The sequence below is a fragment of the Castanea sativa genome, chromosome 1 (assembly GCF_040712315.1).
Source record: "Castanea sativa cultivar Marrone di Chiusa Pesio chromosome 1, ASM4071231v1".
In the NCBI taxonomy this organism is placed as follows: domain Eukaryota; kingdom Viridiplantae; phylum Streptophyta; class Magnoliopsida; order Fagales; family Fagaceae; genus Castanea; species Castanea sativa.
Window position 1 is genome coordinate 7194342 of NC_134013.1, and position 26921 is coordinate 7221262.

At 32.6% G+C, this 26921-nt stretch overlaps 1 pseudogene; it reads right to left on the minus strand.

Moving 5' to 3' along the window:
- Positions 1-565: 565 nt before the first annotated feature.
- LOC142641495 (xanthotoxin 5-hydroxylase CYP82C4-like) lies at positions 566-22055 on the minus strand (annotated as a pseudogene).
- Positions 22056-26921: the final 4866 nt, after the last annotated feature.

Genomic DNA, 26921 nt, shown 5'->3' on the forward strand with positions numbered 1-26921 from the left:
CGACATGGCTTTAGCATGTCATGTTTCTATTTTAATCTACATCTTTAAATCAAGTTCTTCCAAGTTGGGAAGAATTATTTTGTACATCTAATGTATTACGCATTCTCACATAAATATGTTGGTTCCATGCGCAAGGCTTACATGTGGACTGGGGAGTGTTTGGTTGATCAAAAAATGAACGAAATTTGGTCAAAATAGATCTCAGTAATCTACAGTAGGTTGTATTAGCAAAGATGGGAGCATATGGAACCCACTCTAAGAATTGATTTATTTCATTTTTTTAGTGAATCTTTTAGAGCATGCTTGCTTGCAACGGTGCTTATAGAACTCATAAACAAGAAGTTAGCCCTATGAAAATCCTCCTTGCTCTTACCTTTTCTGCACTTTGGCCATTGGCATTGTTGAGTGGTTGCAATTGCAGTTTATATGGATATTGATTAAGTAGGCTTTTTAAAAATCTAAAGTTAGTCCATATGAAACTGATAGCCAATGCTTGTGATACTTTCTTGGCTCTTGCTTGGTTTAGGAATTCATAAATCATGAATTTTCTTTGAGCAATCAACCATAATATCCAATACATTCTGCGAGAGGACATACATCTTGTAAATGTCAATATGACAATATCCAAAACAAAGAATAAAATATATACAAGAACAAATAATAAACTAAAAACTACCTAAAATTGAGGAATTTATTGGCTAAATTCTAATACTAACAGACTACTAACAACTCTCTTGGATAACTGACACTCTGCTTACGACCTTGCTAGTCATTTGTCCATTCTGTTGCTGCAAGATATTCACATTATTTATGCTAAAGTGATGTTGTCGCTAGAGTACCCTTGTTGAATGCCAAGGCTTCTTTGAATCATAACAGAAGCGTGCCACTTAGTCCAACAACTTCACTTAATAAATTGAGAGGGTATAGTGCAGTAGCTGCAAGCATGTTGAAGCCTCCAACATCAAGTCAATTAAAATCACAAAACAAAGAGAAGTTGCACTTCACAAAGACAAAGTTATGTAACCAGGGTGGTACTGGTATTATGACACCAAATGGGTTTGCAAATTAAAGCATTGTGTTCCTCATAGAATTAGAGAGAATAAATTAGTCTTTAAGAAGATTTATAAAGTAAAACGCAATCAAAACCAAAATGAAAAAAAAGAAAAGTGAAATATTGTAATTTTTACATGATATAAGACAAAATAAACTTATTTCTGTTTGAGAAATAAACTATTCAATACACCAGATTTCACAATTTAAAAAAAAAAATTTGAGACAAACAAAAATTCTTTGAAGCATTTCAACAAGCACTTTCTATGCCACGGGAAAAACAAATTGTGGGAGATTGACTCTTTGCCTAAATCTAGTACTTCTGATCCCAGCCACTTCCAGAAGCTATCTGATCGGATCAAATCCAACAAAGACTAAAACATTTTTTTTCTTTGTATATAGGAAGCAAAAACTAAAACTATTCCCCATATTTAATAATGGATAAAGTTAAACTATAAATCAAATCTGAAATCTATTTTCATGCTTTATAGAACCTAAAACTTCAACAAAGTGCCACTCAAGTAACACGATTAAAGCTTGACCCATTTAATATAAAACAAAAGAAACCCAACAAGAACTTAACCAAGATAATACTGAGCTAAGAAAAAAAAAAAACCGAAAAGACTTCAAATTTACCAAGTAAAATAATTAAAAGATTTATCACCTAGGTGGCTCACATTCAAGGTCAAAAACCAAAATTCATATGATGAAAATGGCCGTGAGATAGCTAAAGAAAACTAATATATTTATAGTGATCCAAATGGAGAAAACACACAACTTTGTGGTACAACTCATAAGATCAAAGGTTTTTACATATTATTTTCATATAACATATGAATTGATATTATTTATCACAAAATACCATGCAAATAAGGTGTAAGACTGACTTCTAATGGGGTGGCTTTTAGGTTGGAAAGCCCAACTTTCTCAGTCATGTGCACTGGTTCATTAGATGGGGTTGCAATTTCGAAAGCATGCAACAAGGTAGTTAGTGTGAGTTGTGTAACTTGTAGAGCAAATGAAATTCCAGGGCACATTCTTCAACCACTGCCAAATGGTATCAACTCAAAATGTTGGCCCTTAACATCAACATCCTTGTGAGTTGTAAGGAATCTTTCAGGTCGAAATTCAGTTGGATTCACCCACAAAGTTGGGTCTCGATGGAGTTTTTGAACATTAACAAGAAGTCGTGTACCTATTGGGATGTTAAAGCCCACCAAAGTACAGTCTTACAAGGACTCATGTGGCACTAAGAGTGGTCCAGCAGGGTATTGTTTCTTTAAGGATAGCTTGGAGATACTCCAAATTTTTCACATCTGATTCCTTCACTTGCCTTTCTCTACCAACCTGGATGTCTAATTCTTGTTTAGCTTTCTTTAGAGCTTCACGGTTGTTGAGAAGTAAAGAGAGAGCCCATGTCAATGTTACTGTTGTTGTATCTGTGGCCGCTAAGATAAGGGTCTGCAAAAGTAATGTAATTGGAATAAAAGGACTTAATAAGTGGCTTGTACTCCGATTGTTTTAATGCAGCCATTATGTGAGGATAATTTTTCACATTTTTCATAATTTGGTAGTATTCAAAAAAATGGGTTAAAAGGAAAACTATTTCTTAACTTTTTTTATTTAGCTTAGCATGAGATAGAGTTATTTTCCTCTAAAATTTTCTAGAAAACAATTATATCTCACACAAAACTAAAAAGAAAGTCATGAGAGAGTTTTTCAACTCATTTTAAGGTCGCTACCTAGTATAGGAATATGAGTTTTTTTTTTTTTTTTTTAAATAGTTTTTGGAAAACAATTTATTTTCCAAAAAATATTACTTTGAAACAAACAAAGAGAGAGCTTTTTACATTGATGCTTTTAAGTTAAAACTAGTTTGGTGGTACGTGCGAGGCATGTGTTGCCTCTTGAGTGAGAAAAATAAAATAGAACTTTTATTTGAAGAAGTATGAAACCACTTAAACTTATAATAACTATTTGATATATGAATATCTATTTGACATGATAGGTTCTTAAAACATATTTGCTAAAAGCAATATCCACTCACTAAAAACTTCTAAAAATTGTTGGAAAATTTAGATTCCGGTTGATAGAATTAACAAGTTTAAAACCCAAGTAGTTAATTAGATTTTTTTATGCATAAAACTTGTTAAAACAAACAAACATCAATATCATGTCAAAATCATATGCAACAGAAAAGTAAATAAGACAAAATATGATGACCTAGGAAAACCAATGAAACCAACCAGTTTCAAAGTAAAAAACCTAGGGGAAAACCTTCCCGAAAAGAAATTCACTATAGTAAAGAGAAGTTTTAGATCTAGTACAAAACTTTTGTCCCTAGACTCTACAATCCGCATAGATGAACTTATTGCAGAAACCTTTTACCGCTTCAAAACCTCTAAACTCTTCAATATATGAACGCCACCCTTTGATGCACGGATCCCAGTACGTGACTAACTCCTTTGCATGAATCCCAGTACGTGACTCACTCACCAACTTGAGGAAGAAGAATGTTGGCTGTAAAGTTCTTCACTTCATCAATAATGAAGATCAAGAAGCACTTGGTTACAAAACCTTAAGGCGCAAAGACACAGTAGCTTCTTTTTGAGAAAATAAGGCTTTGGTCACCTTTTTCATATGTTCTCCTTTTATTCTCTTATGTGACGGCCTCTAAAATGAGCCTTATATATGTCTAGGGTTGTGAGAAAAGAAACCTACACAAATACAAAAGCATGGGCCGAAAATCAGATTTGAAAATTCTAATTTTCGTAATCTCGATAGATACCTCGATAAATAGCAGGTGTCGAGCCTCATTAAACCTCGATAGATAGCAGGTGTCGAGCCTCATTAAACCTCGATAGATAGCTATCTGTTAAGAAGCTGTCAAGAAGCTGTCCGCAAGTGTTCGCAGGTGTCGAGCTATTTGTCTAGTTTTAGTGAACACATTTTCTTCACTTGTTTTTTGGTCCAATCTTCATGGTTTTGATACTAGACTTGAACAACATGTTCTATGAAGTATTAAACATATCATAGATCTATCCAAATACAAGTAAAATACATTTTGTCAAAGGATTAGCCAATTACATAAAAGAACGACATATGTTCTTAACAAGTGAACCACATATATTCTAACAATCTCTCCCTTTGGCAATACGTGACAAAACCACAACAAATAAATGAACATATGAGAGAAGTCATAAATCACTCAACTCATACTCACTTGTTAAGTACAATAAAATTTATCCTAACACAAACTTTTGAAAAACTTTGCAAGAAAAGAATTTATGGCAAGTAGACTTTGACAACCTGTATTTTTGAAACACTTTAAACAAAACACATCAAGGCATCTTTGTGTGAAGTAGAAATAATAGATTGCATACAAATAAGAAGTATATGTATAAAGAAAGAAAAGAAACAACACATGTAGAGGTAGGTGAATAAAACATACATTATCATATATATCACTTGATAAGCATCATGTATGTGAAAATGGTCACAAGACCTAGAGTACAAGAAGAAGAAGCTAAAAGTAGCTCCTACAACAACAAGGAGGTAATCACTGCCCCTAACTAGATAAAACACATCTCCCCCTTACAAGGACATTTATTTCTCCTCCTAACATGTAGAATCTTAAAAAGAAACCACATATTTCCAAAATTTCTCCTCCTTTTTGTCATGATTGACAAAGCGTACAAGAAGCTATAAAGCTTCACCGAGAAACATAAAGATGATCAAGGGGGCACAAAGAATCCATATAAATGCATGAATGTAATGAAACAAAATGATATGGATGACGAGATAAGAGAAACATGCAAAACATGTGAAAAACAATGCATGTAGAGGATCTCGATGGATCGAGAAGGTGTCGAGGATCTATCGAGCAGACAGGAGATATCTTGATCGATCCATCTAGCTATCGAGAGGTGTTGAGATTGCGATAAGATGCAACAGAATAGCTCGACAAATAAGCCAGGTATCGAGAGGTGTCGAGAAGATTTCGAGATGGCTTAAAACTAGTTTTTCAAGAAGGGAAAACACACAGATATGAATGCAATCAAACATGCAACTCAACCAAAGATCCAACCAACATTTTAGCCTCTCAAAAACATCTCTTAATCAACAAAGAGTTAAGCATTTAGCTCCCAAAACACACACACATACACACACTAAACAAGTCTAACGAATTTTATATTTCAAAAACAAGTTAAGACAGTTTAGTGAGCATACATTAACACATGTAAATCTTGTGATAGCCAAATCACATTGTACCTGCACATGTATCAAAAGTAGCAAAGAATATTGAGTGTTGTGTGTGAAAAACATTGCAAAATTGCATAAGTGTCTCAATATTATGACGATTTGAGATATGAGAAAATCATTTAACTCACACACAATCATAACTGTTTGATGGGGACTATCACCTTCGAGGTACATCCTATAACTCCTACATCTCCTAGAAAACACACTTGCAATCATATTTTAAAGCATTTTGTTCTTTTTGCTTTTATTTCTTTGCATATTTTCTTTTTATTAAGCAAACCATGCATGGGTATACAAAGGAGAGAAAAGAAATACCCAATTATGTTAAGCTTTTTGACATTGCATTTTTGCTATGCCGAAGCATACAGATCTCATTGACATTGCACTTTTGCTATGCCAAAGCATACAGATGTCATATCATGATTGGCGGTTAACAGTGGTGAGATAATTATTTATGCCTTTCTCTTAGGATTTTCTAGTCTTTCCCGTCAAAAAGAGTAATACGAATGTTAAGTACAAGAGATCACTTAACCTTATTCATCACAAACAAAGTGCCACAAAACTCACTTACTTAGTTGTGCATAGAAATACTCATCTAAGTTACAAAAGATACAAAATTTAGAAAACTCTATTTCAATGACCATTTTAAGGTTCATAAGAACCAATATACACAAACGCACACACTGTTTTTGTATTTTTCTGATTTTTCCCTTTTTTTATCTTGAAAACAGAACAATATAAAAACTAAACAACCAAACAAAAAGAGACAAACAACATGAAAGAATGAAAGAAAGATGTATATATATGAAAGCATGATAGAAAGGTGCAGATGCATGCAAGCATGATTCTAAAAGCAAATAAGAAATCAAGCAAAGAGAGTTCTACTTTAGATAGAAAGAATTAAAGTAAAGGATAAACAGAAAAGACAATTAAGTCTTAGGCTCCTTCTTCACTCACACAGCACGAGTCTTTGGCCGTGAAGATGAAAAGGCACCTATCCTAGTTAGACTACTAAAGGACAAAGAGGAATTAGAATTCCCCTGAACTTGAGTTAAAAAGCTCAAAACTTTTAATAACTCACCAAGAGTTTCCATAACAACTAGGGCCAAGAATCACACTCAAGAAATTAATCCAATCAGAGTGAACTCGCTTTGATACCACTTGTTGGGAAATTTAGATCCCGGTTGATAGAATTAACAAGTTTTAAACCCAAGTTGTTAATTAGATTTTTTTGTGCATAAAACTTGTTAAAACAAACAAACATCAATATCATGTCAAAATCATATGTAACGAAAAAGTAAATAAGACAAGATATGATGACCTAGAAAAACCAATGAAACCAACTAGTTTCACAGTAAAAAATATGGGGGGAAATCTTCTTGAAAAAGTAATTCACTATAGTAAAGAGAAGTTTTAGATCTAGTACAAAATCTTCATCCCTAGACTTTACAATCCCCGTAGATGAACTTATAGCAGAAACCTTCTACCGCTTCAGAACCTCTAAACTCTTCAATATATGAACGCTACCTTTTGATGCACGAATCCCAGTACGTGACTAACTCTTTTGTACGAATCCCAGTATGTGACTCACTCACCAACTTGAGGAAGAAAAATGTTGGCTGCAAAGTTCTTCACTTCATCAACAATGAAGATCAAGAAGCACTTGGTTACAAAACCCTAAGGCGCAAAGACGCAGTAGCTTCTTTTTGAGAAAATAAGACTTCGGTCACCTTTTTTATATGTTCTCCTTATATTCTTTTATGTGACGACCTCTAAAATAAGCCTTATATATATTTAGGGCTGTGAGAAAAAAAACCCTACACAAATACAAAAGCATGGGCCAAAAATCAGATTTGAAAATTCTGATTTCTGTAATCTCGATAGATACCTTGATAGATAGCAAGTGTCAAGCCTCATTAAATCTCGATAGATAGCTATCTGTCGAGAAGCTGTCAAGAAGCTGTCGGTAGGTGTCCGCAAGTGTCAAGCTATCTGTCCAGCTTTAGTGAACACATTTTCTTCACTTGTTTCTTGGTCCAATCTTCATGGCTTTAATACTAGACTTGAACAACATGTTCTTTGAAATATTAAACACATCGTACATCTATCCAAATACATGTAAAGTGCGTTTTGTCAAAGGATTAGGTAATTACATAAAAGATCGACATATGTTCTTAACAAGTGAGCCACATATGTCCTAACAAGAATGACGATAGAATGATAATAAATATCATCATCTTACAACAATAAGCAATTGAGTTTTGCTAAGACATTGTCACAATATTTAAATTATCACAACGAATGATGCATATGCTACAATAAAATTGAAGGTCTTCATAAAAAACCTACAATTATCGACAATGAAGATTTTGTTATTGATATTTCCTTTTATCATCTTGCATTTTATGAGTCTAGTTACGATGTTTTACTTAGGCATGTGCCAATGAAGTTTCAATTATATAAAATTATAAGTGTAGAAGATTTAAACCTAGTAAATCAAAGTTCTTTAGGCAACAAATAGAACACCTTACATCACCATTCCAACTTTTCAAGTATGAGTACCACATAAAACTCAATATACATGAAGAAAATTTTTGTGATATTAAAATTTAATGGAGGTATTTTAGACATTACACAATGAAATATTCTTGAAATCATAAGACTTCGTTATAATTTAATTGAGAAAGTAACAATAACGGGTACTTGTCCGATTTTAAAAATTAGGGAGAATGAAACTACCCCAAACATAAAGAGGTCCTTTTTTGGGTGTAAAACTAGGGTTTTTTTTTTTTTTTTTTTTTAACAAAAAAATTATAAAAAACACAAACAAAAAGTACGCCTAAAAAATTGTGCATGAAACAGTGAATTTTGGTTCCCCAAATTTTACTAAAAAAAAAAAAAAAAAATAGTCTAGGAACATTATAAAATGTTACAACATTTTCATAATACATTTATTTTCAACTCTGTTGGATCCTAATCTGATATTTCATTTTAATTTAGTTTGACCTATAAGGAACTTAAACCTTAAATAGTTGTGAAAATATTATAATGACAACAAAAATGTCACGACAGTTTTACAATACAATATCTTTATTTTCAGTTATGGTGGATCTTGGTTTGATATTTTATTATTTTATTTTATTTTGATCTATTAAGAATTGATACCTATGTCACAAAATTTTCACAATATCTTTATTTTCAATTTTGGTTGGACCCAGCCTCAATTTTTATTATTTTATTTTATTTTGACCTATAAAAAATTGATACCTCTACAATTATAAAAATATTGTAGCAATTTTTTGTAGAGAAATATTACGTCCACAACAATTTGACAACAAATTATATGTGGTAAATTGTTATTAATTTTAATTTAAAACTACTACTGAAATTACTTTTATAATAACCTATCACTTATGATTTGTTGTAAAAATATTGTGAATATATATATATATATATATATATATATATATATATATTTTTGTATCAGTATAACAACCCCTAAACCAAAATATGCATATAAACATTAGAGAACAAAAATAAGCTCAAACCAAACTGGGTGTACTTGAAACAAATAAAAACAAAAGAACCAAAGCCATCTCACCAAATTGACCAAACCAAAGCCAGTATAGAAAGTATGAAATAGAGCATTTTTTTAGCCTCGTGAATCTTTTTATATAGTTAATACAAAAAGAAATAGATATAACTCAACAACTGAATTTCATAGTAATTGTAAAATAAGGAAAATTTTTTTTTAAAAAGTTTCAAAACGTGATCCTAACTCCACAAGTCGACATCCACAATAAGACGTGTGAATCAGTTTTACTATTTTATATTCTTAGGATCCAAAATGTCGCCCTAAATCACTAAAAAAAAAAAAAATGTCGCCCTAAGCTTTGACAATTTCAGTAACATGTCGTAGACGATTTCTTCTTTACTGGCGGTTTAGTTGAATAACTTATTTGAAAGGTTGATATTGAACCACCGATTTTGATTCTTTGAATGGACTCAGATCATTTATAAAATGGCTAAAGAAATAGCTTATTTGAAAGGTTCATATTGAGCCACCGATTTTGAATGGAGTCATTGATTTTGATAATTTCATGATTATCAACAAAAAGAAAAAACAAAAAAAAAGAATCAAATTTGATTGTTACTTTCAATTTTTGGGAGTTGGGATCACATATGGCTTCTCAAAGGATTTCTTGGAGGGTTCAAATAGCTCTTAAAAAATACTACGTTTACCAATGCATATTTGATACTGGAGATTGTGACCTATATTTTATTTCGAATAAGGAAATATTCTAATTCACTGGTTAATATATACTCTGTATTTACTAACTTGCAGTGTTTATAATTTCACATATCTTATTCACAATTTTTAAATACATCCACACTTAACATGTGAAATATTTAATATATACAAACGATGTACACAAAAGAATATGCAAGTAACAGTACCATATTCGATATTAGCAAGGTTTCTAATGGTGTACAATGCAAGAGAGTCAATTTTGTATTAAAGTGTGTTTCATTTTAACTATGAAAACAATATATTTTATATCCTTTCAGAGCTACTGTTATATTTGTGTTTCAGTTTAATAAATGAAAATTTACTATAATAAATGTTTTGTAAAATGCTATAAATACTACAAATTTTACAACATAAAATTTATAAATTGATAAGATAATAAACATAACTAGTAAATTACTATAACAAAATAAATAAATATCAAAATTATTTTTTATGATCGTAACATATTAATTTATAATATTTTTAACATTTGTTGCTTTTTAAATTTCTTTTATTCTCCTCCATTCGTCCTCTCCACCTTTATGTTTTTTCTTTTAATTTTTTTTTCATCTTTTAATCTCCTCCTACATGTTGTCTGTCATCATGCATGTGACCATGTGAGCGTTTTGGGTAGTAAAGTCTTATCTCATTTTCATCATCACATGGGAAATCAAAATGTAAAAAAAAGAAACAAATAGAGAGAAACAAATGGTCACAAAGGAAAACATGAAGGTCTGTGAGGGGAAAAATTAAAGACAGAAAGGAGCTGAAGATTGATCAGGAGCACACTGAGAAAGGGAAGAAAAGTAAGTAATGTGAAGCAAAGAAAAAACAAAGATGAAGAATAGAAGAGTCTGAGATAGGAGAGAGTCAGAGCAGATTGTGAAATTTGGGGAGAAATCTGATCTTAGGTGAGTGAAAAATACTAGTATTAGGTGTAAAATAATATGGTTATGAATTTTAAAGACTTTGAATTTTAAAATTATTTATTATATAACAAGATTTGGGTTCTAAAAACCACTATTAAATCAAGTTCCTACATTCTCCCTACGCCAAGCAGCTAACATTTATTAATGACTTTGATAAATTACATAATTTCGCCGCAAGTTGGTTCTTCGATTTCCTTTAGAATGAAAGTAGCTATGAAGTCCCTTTCTTTTAGTTTGGGTTAGGTTCAAATTAAACTCTAAGTTTGGAAGAAGGCGATGAATCTATATTTGCTATGCAACCCCCCAACTCAATGGCTAAACGTAACGGATTGGGGTATGAACAATCGGAAAGAAAGAAGCCTACAATCTGTTATCAGCAAGCTGTGATGGGGGGTTATAGTATACCACATTTGAATTCAAAGAAACAAAATTTTCCATGGTAAACAAATCAAGTATTAAAAAAATATTGTCCAGTACGTCTGTCAGATTGGAGATTAAAGTTCACGTGGATGTCAAAGGAAGGTTCAGCGATTTTGTACCATATTAAATATTTTTCGTTCAAGTGAAAATTTCTCTAACAGTTAGGTTGTTGTTTAAATTACGTAATTATAATATTATATTATATAAATTGAGAATGAGTTTTTAAAATGATTTTTTTTAATAAAACATAATTGATTGATTAATTTGAACATATCTAAGAATATTAAAAAAATGTACACCCCAATTCTACAGCACATATTAAACATGTGATATTAAATTTAACTTATTATATAGGTTTATTACAATTATAGCATTTTTTTTTTCTTTCCAAATATAAGTATAATGCTTATATTATTGAAACTTGAACTTTAAAGTAATATTTCAATTCAAATATTTAAATATATATTTTTTTTAAGGGTTCATATCTCTAATTTCTATACCTATTTTATTTGTATTTTTTAGCCCAAAAGTAAATATTTTAGCCCAAATAGGAAAAAAAAAAGTCATACTTTCAACCCAAAATTAGAGTGGTACTCCCGAAGTGCAGAGAATGGTGCTCCATTCTTTTACATTCATAATGGGGCTCACTCATTAAATTTATGATAGGATCCATTATGAATGTGAGAGGAGGGAGCATCATTTTTTCATACTCTGAAAGTACCTAAGAATTTTCCCAAAAATTAAGAAACAAAAAATAAAAATTTGAGCCTAAAACTAGAAATGGACCGAAGTAGACTGAGTGGACCAAACTGGACCAAATAAATCAGGAATGGACAAAATTGGATAAAATTAGAAATAATGGATCGAAACGGACCGAATGGACCAATTTTACTGTAATATTACACTGATATGGCTCAATAAGAGTGTATAACAATAATAAATACAACTCTTTAAGATAGCTTGACCCCGATTAATTATTCAATTACCCAAGTTGATTAATTAAATTCAATTTGCATGAAAATGTGAAGGCACCAACAAATCACCCAAATGCTAAGTACAACGGAAAATAAATTTGACACGGTAATTTGTTGACAAATGGGGAAAACCACGTAAGGCGAAAACCCCACTGAGTAATTTTAAAGTCACCACTCCCAAGAATCTACTAAGCAACAATTAAGTAGTTACAAGTATAAGGAATCTTACCAACTACCCTAGCCTATTCCGAAATGCCAACCTACAGTTGAACATTTGCTCTAATATCCAATTGGACTTAATCTTGTAGTAGCCTTCTTTCCTTTTGATGCACAAATCTCGAATTTGTGGCTAACCTTTTGCATGGATCCCAAATATGTGGCTAACCTTAAGCAACTTGAACAGATGTTATTGCCTGCAAAGTTCTTCACTTCATCAACAATGAAGATCAGGAAGCATTCGGTTACAAAACCCTATAGCGTATAGACGTAGTAGCTTCCCACAAAGAAAATAAGTCTCATGGTCTTTGTATCCATATGTGACGGCCTTTAAAATAAGCCTTATATATGTCTAGGATTGTGAGAAAATAAACCCTAAACAAATATGCAAGACTAAGCTGAATTTCAGATCTAGAAAATCTGAAATTGTTGTTCTCGATAGCTCAAGCTGCTATCGAGCTATCGAACTTCACATTAAGCCTCAATAGCAAGCATTTGTTGAGCTATCTGTCAAGACTAAATAAACAGCTTTCTTCACTTGTTACTTGAATCAATCCTTATGTCTTTAATACTTGACTTGAAAAACATATTTCTTGAAGTACTAAACTCATCTTAGATCTACCCAATTATAAGTAAAGTGCATTTTGTCAAAAGATTAACCAATTACAATAAAATATGACCCTAAAAAGGTTTAGGGTTTGCTTTTATTCTGGGATTTGGGTTCCTTGGCCATGAATAAGAGATAACATAAATTTAATTAGTAGATCCTACCATGAATATGAGAGCAGAGAGCATCATTCTTCGTACTTCGGGAATGTCTAAGAATTACTCATATTATAAATGTTGGATACCTCCAATTGGTGGATACAAAAAATGATGACCTGTGTCTCATTTACAATGCATAAAACAATCTATAATCTCCTACGCCACATGGTAGACATCTATGATCTCTCTCTCTCTCTCTCTCTCTCTCTCTCTCTCTATATATATATATATATATATATATATATATTTATATATATGTGTGTGTGTGTGTGTGTGTGTGTGTGGGTTCCATCATTTCTATGGTTACTTCCTAAACGACGAGATCCCTTCTTAAAATTAGAAAAACAAATGTTCATAAGTAGTACTAATTAAATTTATTTAAGAATTTTAATATGTGACTAATTACGTTTACTTTTTAAAAGAAAATTGATTAATTATTTAAATTCTTATGATAAAAATTGTGTTCAATTTTAAAGCTATCTATACATATGCATTAATGCATGTGTTACATACTATTTTTTTATATATAATAATTTGACTAAATATTTATTTTTTTATAATAAAAATTGTGTTTAATTTTAAATTCATCCATGCGTTTGTTACATGATAGTATATTATAGAAGTTGGATCCATGTCTCATTCACAATACTGAAAAAAATCTATAAAATCTTATGCCATTTGGTAGACAAATATTGATTCAGATCTCTTATCAAAGGCCATGGCAAACAATCATTGGCAAGTGTCAATCTTTTTACCATGCATCACAAATACAGAAACTTAAATCTCCATTATCAATCCCACCATTTAAATAATTACCCACTATAAACTCCTTAAATTACTCCATAAATTTTTTCCATGCTTTTTATTTTTTACTTTGCATTAGTTACAAGATAGTATATTATAAAGGTTGGATCCCTTAAATTGGTTGATACAGAAAATGATGAGCCATGTCTCATTCAAAATAGAGAAAACAATTTATAATCTCCAAGGCCATGTGGTAGACAATTATTGATTCATGTAGCTTATTAAACGCCACGTGGCAAACAACCATTGTCATGTGTCACTCTTTCTGACATGTATCACCAATAAATAAACCTAAATCTTCATTATTAATCCCACCTTTTATATAATTACCCACTATAAACTCCTTAAATTGCTCCATAAATTTTTCCATTCTTTTTATTTTTTACTTTGCATTAGTTACATGATAGTATATTATAAAGTTTGGATCCCTTAAATTGGTGGACACACAAAATGATGACCCATGTCTCATTCACAATACAAAAAAAAATTTATAATCTCCAACGCCATGTAATAGACAATGATTGATTCATGTAGCTTATTAAACGCCACGTGGCCGACAACCATTGGCATGTGTTACTATTTCTACCACGTATCACCAATAAATAAACCTAAATCTTCATTATTAATTCCACCATTTAACTAAGAGAAATGCTAACGAATGCCCTTAGGGCATAATTACCCACTATAAACTCCTTAAATTGCTCCATAAATTTTTCCATTCTTTTTATTTTTTATTTTGCATTAGTTACATGATAGTATATTCTAGGGTAAAATGCAAAACTAACCCTTTAAGTTTCTTTAGATTTCATTTCAGTCCTCTAACTTTGCTTTTGTTCATTTCAGTTCTCTAACTTTCAAGTTTATTCAATTAAGGTTTTTCCATAAACTTTTGTTATATGTTGTAGTTAATTTTTCAATTTTATAAATTTTTCTTCAAATCTTTTAAATTATAAAAAATTCAATTAATGATTGAAAAATATTTTTCAGATTTCTTTTTAAAAAAAATTTTAACAAAAGTTGACGGAAATGCTTTATTTGAATAAATCTAAAATTCAGAGGACTAAAAGGAACGAAAACAAAGTTAGAGGACAGAAATAAAATTTGAAGAAAATTAGAAGGTTAGTTTTGCATTTTAACCTATATTATAGAGGTTGGATCCCTTAAATTGGTGGACACACAAAATGATGACCCATGTCTCATTCATAATACAGAAAACAATTTATAATCTCTAACGCCACGTGGTAGACAATTATTGATTCATGTCGCTTATCAAACGCCATGTGGTAGACAACCATTGGCATGTGTCACTCTTTTTGCCAAGTATCACCAATAAATAAAGAAACTTAAATCTTCATTATTAATCCCACCATTTAAATAATTTCCCACTATAAACTCCTTAAATTGCTACATAAATTTGTCTATTATTTTTATTTTTTTTAATACAAGATAGAAATTCTATTACCACCACACACCCTTGGTGTGATGGTCACTCCACAAGTATAAGTGCTTGTGGGGTGTGGGGGGAAAGGCCGGGGTTCAAGTCTCCAAGAAGGATCTTCACACACATATACACTTAGATTAAGCTAAAGTAGAATTCTATCTTGTATCAAAAATGATGAGCCATGTCTCATTCAATATACATAAAACAATTTATAATCTCCAACGCCACATGGTAGATAATTATTGATTCATGTCGCTTATCAAATGCCACGTGGTAGAAAACTATTGGCATGTGTCACTCTTTTTGCCATGTATCACCAATAAATAAAGAAACTTACATCTTCTTTATAAATCCCACCATTTAAGTAATTTCCCACTTAAACTCCTTAAATTCCTCCATAAATTTTTCTATTCTTTTTATTTTTTAATACAAGATCTCATGCGTACCTTCTAGTATGTATAGTTAGTGTCATTAAATAAAGGATGTATAATAAGAGATTGTCATCTATCCATGACAAATAGGGGTCAATGGATCACACAATAAAGATTAACTTTAATCAGAGTGTGCCCACTCTGATACCACTTGATAGGCCAAAAAATGTAGTGACCCATTTAGCAAATCAATTAATTAATTATCCAAGTTAATTAATTAAGTCAATTTAACATGCAATAGTGTGGTAGCACAAACAAATCACCAACTAAGTTAAATGCAATGGAAAATAAATTTGACACAGGTGATTTGTTTTCAAATGGGAAAAACCACCGAGACAAAACCCTACCGGGTGAATTTAAGGTCACCACTCTCAAGAATCTACTATTATTGAAATAAGTGGTTACAAGTAAAAGGAATCCCAGTATCTAATACCAACCTACAATTAAACTCTTACCCCAATACCTAATTGGACTTGTAACGTAGCAGCAATCTTTCATTTTAATGAACAAATCCCAGTACAAAACTAACCAATGATGCACGAATCTCAATATGTAACTAACTCCTTTGCACGAATCCCAGTACGTGACTCACTCATCAACTTGAGGAAGATGTTGGTTGCAAAGTTCTTCAGTTCATCAACATGAAGATCAGGAAGCTCCTTGATCACAAAACCCTTGGCGTAAAGACGCAGTAGCTTCTACAGAGAGAAAGATGAACTAGAGCAATTTCTGTCTCCGGTCACAAAATACATGTAGGGATTCTCCACAAGACCTTTTGACGGCTCTTAAAATAATTCTTATACATATCTAGGGTTGTGAGAAAAGAAACCCTACACAAATATATTTGGATATGCATGTAATCAGATCTAGAAATTTTGATTTCGTAATTCTTGACAGATATAGCTTCTGTCAAGCTTCAACATTAACCCTTGATAGATAGGCTTCTGTCGAGATATAATGAACAACACTTCTTCACTTGTTTATTGTGATAGGCGAAGAATGTATTGACCCCTTGTGATTAATTAATTGATTAATTACCCAAGTTTATTAATTAATCAAATTAACATGCAATGTACGAGGCACCACAAACAAATCACTAACTAAAGTATAATGTAGTAGAAAATAAAGTTGACACAATGATTTGTTTACGAATAGAGAAAACCTCCGAGACAAAAATCCCACCGGGTGATTTTAAGGTCACCACTCCCAAGAATCTACTATTATCAAAACAAGCGGTTACAAGTAAAGGAATCCCAGTACCTTATACCAACCTAAAGTTGAACCCTTACCCCAATATCTAATTGGACTTGTTTTGTAGTGACAATCTCTCATTTTTAATGCACGGCTCCCCGTACGTGACTAACTAATCGATGTGCGGATCCTAGTACACGGCTTACTTATTTGCACAAATCCCAATATGTGACTAACTCCACTACAACCCTTTGATTGTTGTAGTTGATTTGCAGCAGCTTCACATAAAAACATCAATAAGATCTTCATTATTGGTGCAAGAGACTTTGCTTGGTTACAGAACCCAAAAGCGTACAAGAAATGCAGCAAGAACTCTGTCTTTAGTAGGAGAAGGCTAGGGTTTCAAAAAGAAAACCTTATGAAGCTCTCTAGGGTTAGGTTTTTCTTTTTCCACCTCCTTTAAATAGGAGCTTAATGGGCTCTCCTATTCCAAATAGGGTTACACAAACCTTGGGCTTTCCTAGTCCAATAAAGATTATATAAACCCACAAACAAATAGCATTTTAGAATAAAAATGTTATTGGCTATAGTCTGAATCCCATAAGCTCGATAGATCGAGACATGTGTCGAGCTTTAATGAATCTCGACAGATCGAGCTTTAATGAATCTCGACAGATCGAGCTTCTGTCAAGGAGCTATCGAGACTTGCAGATTGCAGTTTTCTTGAGCAGTTCTTGAGTAATCTTCATGTCTTCAATTTAACCACTTGTAATGATCATCTTGAACCTTCTTAGATTTACCCAAATACAAGTAGAGTGTGTTTTGTCAAAAGATATGCCAATTACATAAAAATATGTCCTTAACAATCTCTCCCTTTGGCAATCCGTGACAAAACCATAAGAGTACATTGAATGTTCTAGAATACATTTTACTCAAAATTACAGAATAAATAAGCCTAGTCTAATAGATCTGAACCTTGGAAGTTGCTGCAAGAAGAATGTTCGGAATCTTGACTTGGCTTTAACTTGTCTTTCTTGAAAGGCACTAAACAAAACACATCAAGGTACCATGTAGAAAATAATGACTGTGTGTATAAAGAGAGAAAAGAAACAACACATGTGAGATAAAGAGTGAAACACATACATCATCATCAAATATAGAAACAACACATGATGTATGTAAATGGTTACAAAACCGAAAGATACACAACAAAAAAATATATATAAATATCAATATGTATCAAACTAACTCTTCCCCTAAGTTAGTTACATAAAAAAATTTCTTCCATTTAACATAAAGTTCTCCCCCTAAGTCTATTACTCTCCTTGAGAATAACATTCAATTCTTAAATTTCTCGCCCTTTTTGATACGATTGTCAAAGGGCATAAAAGCCAAAAGACTTGACTGGAGATAGACAGAAAACTAATATAAAGGGAATGAGGAGAACAAGGAACCATAAACCTGCAAGAAAAAGAAAAAAAAAAGATGCTATGGACACAAAGGAAAACAAATACAAAACAAAGAAAAATGAAATGTATGCAAGGATATCTCGATCGATTGAGAGGTGTCGAGAATCTATCGAAAAGAAGCCAACTTCAATGGATCGAGAATATGTTCAGGATCTATCGGCCAAACAGAAAGTTTCTTGATGGATAGAGAAGCTATCGAGATTGCAATAAAAAGAAGCTGAAGAGCTCGATAGATAGCCTAGCTGTCGAAAGGTGTGGAGGAGCTGTAGAGATTGCTTAAAAACAGTTTTTCAAAGAAGAGAAAAACACAGACATGATTGCAATCAAACTTGTAACTCAACCAAGGATCCAACCAACATTTTAAGCTCTCAAAATCATCTCTAAAAAAAATGTCATGCATTCCAAAACACACACACACACACACTAAACAAGTCTAACCAATTTTATATTTCAAAAACAAGTTAAGATAGTTTAGTGAGAATACATTAACACATGCAAACCTTGTGATGGCCAAATCACATTGTACCTGCACATGTATCAAAAGTAGGAAAGAATATTGCGTGTAGTGTGTTAAAAACATCGCAAGATTGCATGAGTGTCTACATGTTATGACGATTTGAGATACGAGGAAATCAATTTAACTCACACACGATCATAAATGCTTTATGGGGACTATCACCTTCGAGGTACATCCTATAACTCCCACATCTCCTAGAATACATCCTTGCAATCATATTTTAAAGCATTTTGTTTCTTTTGCTTTAATTTTTATTTGCATATTTTTCTTTTGTTAAGCATATCATGTATGGGCATATAAGAAAGAGAAAAGAAATACCCAATTATGTTAAGTTTTATGACATTGCACTTTTGCTATACCGAAGCATACCGATGTCATTTCATTATTGACGGGCAACAATGGTGAGATGGTTATTTATGCCTTTCTCTTAGGATTTTCTAGTCCTTCCCGTCAAAAAGAGTGATATAAGTGTTAAGTACAAGAGATAACTTAATCTTACTCATCACAAACAAGAGCCACAAAGCTCACTAGCTTAGTTGTGCATAGAGATGCTCATCTAAGTTATAAGTGATACAAAGTTTAGAAAACTTTGTTTCATTGGCCATTCAAGGTACACAAGTACCAAGGTACACAAAACACACATTGTTTTTGTATTTTTCTTATTTTTCTCTTTTTATTTAGAAAAACAAACAAAATAAAGACTAAATAATAATAAAAAAAAAAGACAAATAACATGAAGGTGTGAAAGATAAATGCAAATGCATGATTCTAAAGCAGATAAGAAATCAAGTAAAGAGAGTCTTACTTTAGATAGAAAGAATTAAAGTAGAGGACAAATAGAAAAGACAATTAAATCTTAGGCTCCTTCTTCACCCACACAGCACGAGTCTTTGGCTGTGAAAATGAAAAGGCACGTGTCTTAGTCTGTATACTAAAGGACATAGAAGAATTAAGATTCTCCTGAAATTGAGTTAAAAAGTTCAAAGTTTTTAATAACTCTCCAAACAAAGGTGTAGGTTTTTGAGAGAAAACCTGTGACCATTTGGACACTTGCTTTTGTGGATACAATTTAAAGTAATTAGGACGAATGTGTCCAAAAACACCATAATGGTGACAAACATGAGCAGTTTTAGAGCTACTTCGCTTCCTAGAAGGAGGTCTAACCTTAGAGGTTGACAGACACCTCAACTTAGGACAATTTGACCTAATATGACCAACAATATAACAATGATGACAAGTGTGGACAAATTCAAAATTTTTATTCAACCTAGGAGGAGTTTAGAAATAGGTTTAGAAACTTTAGCGTTAACATCAAATTGTTTACCTTTATTTATCCTAGTAATATTAGCCTTCAACTCTTCATTATTCCTTTTAAATGGAGGAATACAAAAAAAAAAAGAAAAAAAAAGAAAAAAAAGAGTTAGGCTCAACAATAAGTTTGGCACTAGTTAATTTTTCAACTTCAATTTTAAATTCAACTAGTTGCTCTTCCAAACTCTTTATTTTGTCCACCTGAGATGAAATTTTATTTTTAAAATTCTCATTCAAATTATTAGCTTCATCCAATTTTCAATCAAATCATCTCTTTCAAGTTTAACCTTTTTAAAATTAGCTTTTGATTTTGTAGAAAGTTTAAGAGATTTCATACAAAAATTATAAAGCTTACTATAGGCATCTTGAATATCATCATCTTCATTCAACACAAAATAATGCAAATCAAAACAATTAAGAGTTTCCATGACAACATGGGTCAATGGATCACATAGCGAAGATTAAACTTAATCAGCGTATACCTGTTCTAATACCACTTGATAGGCTAAGAATGTATTGACCCCTTGTGATTAATTAATTGATTAATTACCCAATTTTATTAATTAATTAAATTAACATGTAATGTACATGGTACCATAAACAAATCACTAACTAAAGTATAATGTAGTGAAAAATAAAGTTGACACGGTGATTTGTTTACGAATGGGAAAAACCTCCGAGGCAAAAATCCCACCGGGTGATTTTAAGGTCACCACTCTTGAGAATCCACTATTATCAAAACAAGCGGTTAAAAGTAAAAGGAATCCCATTACCTTATACCAACCTACAGTTGAACCCCCCAATACCCAATTGGACTTATTTTGTAGTGACAATCTCTCCTTTTCAATGTACGGCTCCTAGTATATGACTAACTAATTGATGTGCGGATCCCAGTACGCGCTTTACTCCTTTGCACGAATTTCAGTACCTTACACCAACCTACAGTTGAACCCTTACCCTAATACGTAATTGGACTTGTTTTGTAGTGACAATCTCTTCTTTTTCAATGCACGGCTCCCAGTACGTGACTAACTAATCGATGCGCGAATCTCAGTACACGGTTTACTCCTTTGCACGAATCCAAGTATGTGACTAACTCTACAACAACCCTTTAATTATTGTAGTTGATTTGTAGCAGCTTCACATAGAAACACTAATAAGATCTTCAATATTGGTGCAAGAGACGTTGCTTGGTTATGGAACCCAAAGGCGTATAAGAAATGCAACAAGAACTCTTTCTTCTATAGGAGGAGGCTAGAGTTTCAAAAAGAAAACCTTATAAAGCTCTCTAGGGTTAGGTTTTTCTTTTTCCACCTCCTTTAAATAGGAGCTTAATGGGCTCTCCTATTCCAAATATGTTTACACAAACCTTGGGCTTTCCTAGTTCAATAAGGATTATATAAACCAACAAACAAATAGCCTTTTAGAATAAAAATGTTGCTGGCTATAGTCTGAATCCCGTAAGCTCGATAGATCGAGACATGTGAGCTTAACATCTTGGATAAACTCGCATGGCTTTAACACTTGACTTGAACAATATGTTTCTTGAAGTCTTAAACCATCCTAGAACTATCTAATTACAAGTACAGTGCGTTTTGTCAAAAGATTAGCCAATTATGTCAATAATGTCCCTAACAAGTGGCTTTTGCTACTCTCCATATTAAATCCCTAATCAAAAGACCATGATGTTGCTTCCTCAAGTTGTTGTATAAATGTCTACAAGAGATACTATGCTCATAATGAGGCCAACTATCTGCAAATGCCTGCACTAACCCCTGCCAAGGTAAATATAAACATAAAATAGAAAATATAAACATAAAATATTGTAATACCTTTTTCTAGTCTGTTATGAAAGCCCACCTCTTGCTATCACCAATGTCAACTAGTAGCAAGTTGATAAACCAAGTTCATGGTTTCAGCTTCCAGCACTGTAACAACCAGAGGAAAGTATTCTTCATTAGGATCCCTGGCTACTGCAACCATCAACTGCCCCCTACCTTGTGTTTGAGATGGCAAGCATCAAATCCAATTGATGGCCTGTAGCCTACCAAAAATCCATTCTTACACCCAGCCTAGCATATATACAACCTCTTTAAGTAGGGCACTCCAGTATGTAAATTCATCTTAGCTACCAAGTCTCCCTCATGAAAAGTGTGAGTCTTCATTTGAACTGTACTACCAGGACTGGATCTCTTCAGTTTTGTACAATAATTCCAAAGTTGATTGTACTGCTCTGTGAAAGGCCCATCTACAAACTGTTAAGCCTTTTCTTTAGCCCTGTTGGCCTTTCCAGCATTGATATTCACCACATACTTCTCATTAACAACATCTTGAATATCCTTCAATTTTATGTCAGGTTGCCTCCTCACCCTTTTCATCAACTTCTAGTTAGGATTAGTGCCCTTAAATCCTATTGTCTGATGCTATGTATGATATTAAGTATGACTTAATATTGTGATTAATAAAGTTGTTCTATTATTATCTAAAATAATAGTAACATGAATATTCAAACATTATCATATAGTCTATGAGATGCATAGTATGCGATTTATGTGAAAAGTCATAGAAGATATAAATCACAAGTTTTTTGTAAACTCAGAATTTTAGTTCATAGTCGGTGATGAAATTGGGCATTTCATTTGCGAAGACTATAACATATCAATTAAGATGATTTGTCTTGATTATGGAAGTGAAGATTTCTAGTTGGTATGTTGATATATTTTAAGAGTTAAAACATATTGAATTGGATCACTGTGAGATTTATTATTCTCCTAATGACTGTCAAATGAATAATAAATCTCACGACTTCTATTTACATGACCTCTTAATCTTGAGAAGAATGAACTCTTAATCCTGAGAGGATAATAGACCTGATCATGAAATGTAGGTTGCTTTGATATATCAAAAGTGAGATTTAAAGTAACGGTTAAAACCTTAGTATGTTGGGCAGTCACATTTAGTGTTGATAGAATATATATTCTCAAGATGAAATTTATAGTCTCTTAACAAAGATACAAAATATTCCTTTGAGATAAGTTTAATGAGTTTGGTTATGCAAAGTGTTAGGCCTAACCACTTTAATAAGGAGTTACTAATGTATATATTAATGAAATTGGATTTCATAAATATAGGATGAATAACATAGAGGATTAAACCGGGTACATAATGATTAAGATGTAGTAATTTACAAAGTGACAATCTACATTCGCGACTTTATATTACTACGAATATTTTAATGAATGGGTTGCATGTATAATAAAGTTTTGGGATATAATTTATAAATAAGGCCTAGAGTGCAATTATATTTATATAATGGTATTAAATATAGTTGATGGTAACTTTGGACTTGTCAAGAGTTGACAGAAAAGCTCAAGACCCATTGGAGCTAGTGTCTTATTGGTCCTTTTTGGTCCCACTCCAAGCCACACACTAAAGCCCAATTGGAAAGGCCCAAAAGGCTAACCCAATTAGATAATCAGTTATAAGGAGAGAACCATACAAAATTTTTGTAAGAACATGAAATGGTGTGTATGTGAGTGTGAGATACTCTCTTATTCTCCTTTTGAAAATTGATTGAGAGATCACACTTCTTGGGCGTAAAGCGGAATTGGAGTGAAGATTAAAAGTATTCTCAAGTACTTCTGATCTTTTGTTTTGAATTTCACCGCACCAAGGTACGCTCTCTTATTCTTGAATTTTGAAATTTGAATAGTATATGTTAACAATTGCGAATGAAGTAGATCCGTTAATTGTCCGCTGCGTATGTTTTGTATGTGATACAAACATGTATTTTCCATCACTTCTTTGCAAGGAACTTGGCAGTACACCTTGGATTTTTGTAGCTCCTTGTAATGTGTGCTCCAAGTTCAGGGTCTTAAGTTGATAAGTCATCTCCTTGGACTTCTCTACTAGGTAAGTTGTAAACTTACATGGAGGTTGACACTTGGCTCTAACCCTTACCTTATCATTCTTCACAAACCTCACCCCCCATCCACCCCAAATACATACTCTATGATAGCATCCTTGAACTATTTAGGAGAAATAAACAACATATCTTTCTCAAACCACAGGTGTTCAGGATTAGAGATTGGCTTAAACACTAGAAAATTGTTCCTCCTAGTGACATTGTCCACCTATCCATGATCACCTTCACCATGACCCTTACTGCCATTATCATCAAGCCCCCATCATCTGATCACTCAATAGGACTTAACAACTCCTCACTGGTGTAACCTGAGTTCATTACACCAGTCCCCATCTGATCTAGCATTGGTACCTCAACTTCATTGTCCCAACTGTCATCACTATCTTCTCCAACATGCCTTTGGTTGGGGTTCATTTCTCTGGTCCCTTCCATATCACTATCATCATTACTGTCAGAGGTGACAGCCCCATCCTCTTCTGGTTTATCAACAATTGGTTCCGGTCTCTTGCATCCTACTATTTCAACATTAGAATCAGTTTGGATACCATCTCCATTGGTGGGAGCAAGATTTTCACCACCATCATAACCACCCTCAGACCTAACAACACCACTATCCCTATCACCCCTGTCATCCCTAACAAAATCATCATCCATGTCACCCTTATAGAAGTACTGATAACCATCAAAATCATCATCACCACCAAAGGACCCATCCTCATCATTAGAACCACTACTACAAAAGTAGCCCTTACCATTTACACCATAAGTAGGATCCCCTCAGAATCACTAATATCCACAAAGTCAGCATATTCATTTCCTACAACAACCTCCAATGTTACACCATTACCCCCATTAATGGGGATAGGATCACATGAGGGTCTCGTGGGTTTGAGTGGACACGTTGGCATTTTTTGTAATATTTTATTAGTTGGCTTTGACACCTAGCACTTCTCTTTGTCACCTCAGCTTTTTCCGTAACTGAGTTGATGGTAGGGACAATTTTGAAAACGATTTAAAAAAATCAAGGACTGACCTAGGAGCAAAATCAGTTTAGGAACCAAATCAAAAAACGGCTCAAAATATAGGGACCAAACGTGCATTTACACCTAAATTATATGCTTTTAACTTTTAGATATTATATAGATTATAATCTTTGTTTGTATATTAAAACTGATTGAATTGTAGTTGATGTTGAGTTTTCTTTCTATCAACAATAAATGAGTTTGTGTATAGACAAGTGTTCAAGCTTCTATAAGTGAGTCTCTAAGTGTGTTCAAATAAATTTCCAACTTGCTCATAAATAAGAAAAAAAAAATTAAACCTGTACTTACAAATTTGGATGAATGGAGTCAACCCATGAAAATAAATCAATTTTAGGTTGATATAGCATCTCGCAACTTCACTATCAAGAGAGAACGAACTTTGACATGACAAATTTTTTTATTTTATATATATATATATATATATGGAAGATTTAAACCTATAACAGGTTGTAGCTAGCAAACAAATGCTCCTTAATAGGGTGTGCACAAAACTGACAAACCAAAAAAGCCGGCTGAAACTGACCGAACCGTTGCCAAAATTTTGGTTTGGTTCGTTTTTGGTTTTTAATTTTTAAAAACCGAAAATTTCGGTTCCGTTTTGGTTTTAGGTTTGAATACACTGAACCGACCGAAATCAAACTGAACATATTATAATATATTTTACATAAATTTTTTAATATAAAGTCTATATATATTTGCAATTTGGGCCTCCGTTAGTTATTATTTTTTTTCTAAAAAATGGGCCTCTTGTTAGTTTGTACATTAGTTGGGGCTCCAGCCCTTTCACTTTATTTTAAACATTAGGCCCATTTGGGCATTATATATATATATATTGTGATCAGATCAGATCAAATCCGGCTTCTTCATTCTATGATTCTTTCTATTTAAAAGTTAACACCCATTAGATTAACTAATTACGATTACACTAAGTAAATTTTTAATAAACTAATTAAACTATAAAAATAAAAGTTAGAAAACCCTACCCTGCATACCCAACACAGCCACACTTTTCACTCTCACTCTCACTCTCCTCTCATAGATAGCAGCACACTCCACTCTCACGGTCTCTCACTCTCACGGTCTCTGCTTCTACCGCCGCTTCCCCACACCAGGCTCCCCACAATCCCTCTTATTTGGATGGTTAGAAAATTTATCCAAAAAAGCACATACAAACTATCATGTTGCTTTAGTGCTTCTTCTTTGTTCTCCTTCTTCTTCTTCTTCTTCTTCTTTTTTTTTTTTTTTTTTGGTGTTTGTGTTTGCGACTTGCTTGGTGCTTGGTGCCTAGTGTTTGGGTGGTGAGAAAACGTGGGAAAGCAAAGGAAATAATTTTTTTTTTCTTATTTTGGTATGTTTTCTGATTATATACATGATTTTGAATTTCTTTTTTGTTTTCTTGGTGTTTGGATGCTGAGAAAATGTGGGAAAGCAAAGAGACATAAGCTTTTTTTTTTTGTCTCTAATCTATTTGGTTTTAAGAAATTGGAAGCAACCGAAAACCGACCGAACCGAACCGATTGAAATCTAGTCAGTTTGGTGTCGGTGTTCCTCCCTATCAATTCGGTGTCGGTACCAAATTTGTTTAAATCGAAAATTTCAATTTGGTGGAAAAATCGCACTTCAAACCAACCAAACCAATTACACCCCTACTCCTGAAAATGAGATAAGATTCTAACTCCAGATCACCTGCTACTCTAATATCATAGTAAATTATTGATTATCCTAAAAACTTAAATTGTTATGAAATAATGAATCTAATCATTTAACTAACATTCTAACTAATCTGTTTTATTGAGAATAATATTTAAAACTTTGACAAGATAGTTTTAGCTAAAGAAAACAAATATATTTATAGTGATCTATATGGAGAAAACACACAAC